The 5,000-nt window shown below is 33.0% G+C and overlaps 1 protein-coding gene across 1 annotated transcript in view; it reads left to right on the top strand.

The window, feature by feature from the left end:
- LOC122638027 (retinal homeobox protein Rx1-like) overlaps positions 1-5,000 on the top strand; it is a 40,689-nt gene that overhangs the window by 11,420 nt on the left and 24,269 nt on the right. The gene's annotated exons all lie outside the window — the stretch shown is intronic.

Here is a 5,000-nt window from a genome sequence, read left to right as displayed (position 1 = left end):
TACACCCTTCTCTCTCTCTCTCTCTCTCTCTCTCTCTCTCTCTCTCTCTCTGTCTGTCTCTCTGTCTTTTTCTTTCTCTATTAATACGTTCGTAAATCTTATCATCGTAAAATAAATTCCTCGTATAATTTTCGCTTACTTTAATTTATCAATGTTAATAATTAAAATCATCGAATTTATTTTATTATTCCGTCAAACGTCGATATAATATATCTCGATCTATCCTGTTATATCCATCTAAAAGGTTAATTAACTATGTAAAATAAAGCACAATAAGTGGACTCTCGGAAATTTATCGTTGACCGAGTTTTAGCGAGAACTTATCTATATCGTATGTATTACGTAGATATATGTATCTATCTAAGTAAGTAACTTACTTGTCAACCTAGAATAAGGTGACTTCTTTTAGGAAAAGAGTAATAAACCTTTCACAGTTAACGTCAGTCCATTATAATCGGATTAATACGAGAGCTCGCATTCGAGGAAGTTAATCCGTTTAGCATTAATTATCGCACGTGACGTTTTCCTCGCAAATACGGCGACGAACGGGACGGATTATAGGATACCAGGTTGGATCGTAGCAATATCGGCGGCTGCTTCACTGAACTAACGAAAACGTTTAAGATCAGAAACGATAAGTATTTCGAATTTATATTATAACGCATCCGATAACATTATCGGTCTATCAGGCAAAAATCAATTCATTCGTAAAAGTATAACATTTTTGAACAATTTTAATCTCCACGATAAGAACGAAATATCCATTTAACAACGATATTAAAACAACGAAGAACAAATCCATAGATCTTACTTAACAAACGTCGTTTTCTTATACATATTATAATATATTATATAACTACTATCATATAATATGATATATATATATATATAATATATATTATAATAATACCTACATACTACGATATAATATATTAATCTTAATTATAATATACATTCATTACATAAATAATTAACTATATCATTTCTATGAAGAAAATTATTCTCGAGTTGAGAACGATTGATACGTACCTTTAAACCGTAACATCCGAAGGACGAAGGATTTTTACGGTAGGACAAAGGAATAAACTTTAGTGTAGGTACGATCGTACCGCGTTAACGTGACGGCAGCCTGTTTCTTAATCGGCACCTTAACTCGATTAAGCAGCCGAGAAGAATCAAAAGGGGCCCCCACGGCGTTTTAAAATTTATCAGCGATCAGTGTTGGCCCATTAGAGTCAGTAGGTAAGTCGGAATAGAAGGGTGGAGTGGGGGTGAAGAGGAGTAGAGAGGAGGGAGGGGGTGGAGGGTTAAGAAAGCACGGGCCGACCACTTCGTCCATTATACTATCTTTTCGTGTCAATCTCTTAAGTAGCTAGAACGTGATAGAACACTTTTTTTTTTTCTTTCTTTCTCGAGATAGAGAGAGAGAGAGAGAGAGAGAGAGAGAGAGAGAGAGAGAGAGAGAGAGAGAGAGAGAGAGAGAGAGAGAGCGTGCGCACGCTTCCCCTCTTAAATACACGGTATCCGCGATTATTATCTTTCTCTCGTAGAAATACCGACAATGACCGACACCTTTTCGATCGGAGAATATTTGCTTAAATACATCTATTTTTTTTTCTTTTTGTTTTCTCTTTTCTCCCTCGTTGTATTTTGTTTTTATTATTATAACAAATATCAATTAAGCTATTTCACGGGTAATAAAAATCAAAAGATATATATACATATATACATACATGTATATGTAATATACTGTATTAATTTTCTTAATAGACATTTATAAAGTGTAAATTTCGAGTAGCATGAACTAGTCGAGGTCAGGACGTACGAAATCACGAAGTTTAATTCGCAATTCGTCTTGCGAAGACGACGTAAATGAGAGAGAGAGAGAGAGAGAGAGAGAGAGAGAGAATCTAGAAACGTGTTAAACAGAAGGAGTAAGTGAGAGAGAGAGAGAGAGAGAGAGAGAGAGAGAGAGAGAGAGAGAGAGTCTAGCGGTGAACGCGTCGTCACGCCGACATTCTGCGCCTGCCTGGTAGAATTTAATCACGATGATGGTTACTCTGTCCCACCGAAACCAATTATTGCGCAGACGTATCCCCGCACGGCGTACACGCCCGTATACTTCGCTTTACCATATATATATATATATGTGTATGTATATATGTATATGTATATATATATATATATGTATGTATATATACTATTTCTCTGTAGAAGCAACCCCCGTAATTTCTATCGACTCAAAACTACTAGAAAATTTACTTCGAACGGTTGACCCTCGATCTTCGATCAATCAACAATATTTTCAAATCGTGATAATTGTAAAATTGTCGTGCTTCTTTTTGATATACATTTTAAAAAGTACTCTTTAATTTCAATCAATTAATTCGAATGTCACATATTATTGAAAGAAAGTTCGAAGGACTACGAGGATAAGATTGAAAATTAATATGAATTTGTTCTTGTATAAAATATAAATATCTACTGTTCAGAAAATAATCTTACGAATCGACAATTTTTATCTATTTTTTTACAATCATATATTATTAAGTAAAAGTTGGATTATTAAAAAAAAAAGATCGAGGAAGTAATAAGAATTCTTTTTTTTTTTTTTTTCTTTTTTTTTCTTCATAGAAGTACTTTACTTTTCAGAAATAGTTGTACGCATTGACCAAATTTTGTCTACCTTATTCCGGAAAAAAATAAATCACAGTAGAAAAATAGTTAACGATAGAAATGTGAAGATAGAATATATATATTTACTATATATTCTACACGAATGTGTATATATATATATATATATATATATATATATATATATATATTATGTATATTATATACGACAAAATTTTTCATCTTTTTCCGTATAAATCAATTTCTTATCGTTAATTCGCATTGTAACCTATTAGCAAGAAACAGCAAAGATGTTGAAGGTGTATAGAAAGGGGTGGATCAGGAAGGGTGGTAAGGGAGTAGTCGGTGGCGTTGGAACTCTCGGGGGCCATTATTGATTGTTGTTGATAATTAGCCGGTATAGGCGCGTCAATCACGAAGCAAGGCAAGGTTATTAGCTCTTCCACGGACACAAGCCAAGCGTTCGTGAGTAGTAGACGTACGTAGAGAGGAGGAAGCAAGAGAAAGAGGGAGTGATAGAGAGAGAGAGAGAGCGAGAGAGAGAGAGAGAGGAGAGGCACGTAGGGCCGACGCTTAGGGCCGAGCCGCCATTGAGCCACCCGATTACCCCCCACAATTCGATCTAATGCGCTGCGCTCCGATGCGAGAGAAGGTTAATTATGCAGTTAATGAGAGCTTGAATATATATACCCCACGGTGCATGAATGTCCACGAAAGATTATGATGTTACTGACGGCTGATAACTCGAACGCTACTGACTTTTATACACTATTAAATAATATAAATATAATATAATTTATTATTCTTATTTAATCTATGATCAAAATGGTATTAGTCGTAATAAGTAACAACTAGTTTTCCAAGAAAGATTACTTCTAATAGATATTAAATTTATGATAGGTTTAATATGTCAGAGATCTGTCGTTAAATTTTTAATATGAAAATCAATAACGTATATATATATATATATATATATATATATATATATATATATATATGTATAGTCCCATTGGAATTACAAAATATACGTATCATAAGCAAAGAACAGCAACGTAGAATATATATGTATATTAGTATAGATAAGTAAGTAAATAAGTAAGTACTTACTTATCATATTTAAATCGAAATTTAATTTACATTTAATCCTTTCGATCGCTCACCGAAGATATCATTCACTATGATTATCATTGAAATATTTTATTAATAATAATTCGTCAATGTCTTACGAAAAGAATAATTATTTACATATTTCAAAGTATTATCGAAAATTACTACGGAGATTAGAAGGATAGAATATCAATTTTGTAAACAAAGAGAGGTAAATACGTACGTGTGTAATATACGGAGATAAATTCATCTACATAAATATCATGTATACATACATCTATGCTAAGTGACCGATCATAAACAATTCAGTACACCGTCGATCTTCGTCCTAGACGCACGTGTGATTTATATTCTTACGTTAACGATCACATTCGACGAACTAACTTCTTCTTCGTGTAAAATGTTTTATATATTCCGTATAAATATAGCTATTTAATTATGCAGTACTAATCAATTTTATAGTTATATATATATATACTTATATATATATATATAATTAATTTGTTCTTTATAATATCTTAATCAGGTTTATGTTTTCCTTTCTTTTCTTTTTCTTGTTTTGTTACTTTTTTAAGAGCCATCGAAAGTATTTTTGCTTTTTGTCTACGTAAAAAATGTTACTCGTGTGTAGTAAAAGAAGAAGGAGAGAGTAATTTGCAAATAAAATGGTCGCGTGCGCGTTCGAAAGTAGTAAATCTTGCGGTTCTCTTTGCTCATTTAACGATTACACAGCGTAGCTCACGAGTAAACGAGAGAGAAAGAGAGAGAGAGAGAGAGAGAGAGAGAGAGAGAGAGAAAGAAAGAAAGAGAGAAAGAAAGAGAGAGAGAGAGAGAGAACGGTTGTTAGTCGGTTGCTTTAGTAAAACGGTAGATAAGCAGCATTGACCCGACGTACAGCACGATATAAGATTTTACAAATGTTGCCATCGTGCCACTTGATTTCTCACGTGCCACCCGGTGTATGAACGTACGTGCTATCGCACACTTTACACAGTGGTCTTCAACTTATGCTAAAAACCGATATTGTCCCGTTTCTTAAAATCTAAGAATATTACCTTGCTAGTTTATTAAAGTAAACTTTGATAGCGTGCTTTAATCTATACGATTAAAGGGAAAAAAATTAGCTAATAAATATATCCACGATTTTTCTTCTCTTCTTCTCTGTTTCTTTTTTTAATCTCCGATCAAGAATCGTAATCATTTATTAAATATCCATATATAACTTTTTCTCTCTTTGTTTCTTTTTTTTCTTTTTTTTT

The sequence above is a fragment of the Vespula pensylvanica genome, chromosome 2 (assembly GCF_014466175.1).
Source record: "Vespula pensylvanica isolate Volc-1 chromosome 2, ASM1446617v1, whole genome shotgun sequence".
Classification (NCBI taxonomy): Eukaryota; Metazoa; Arthropoda; class Insecta; order Hymenoptera; family Vespidae; genus Vespula; species Vespula pensylvanica.
This window is presented reverse-complemented; position numbering and strand designations above follow the sequence as displayed.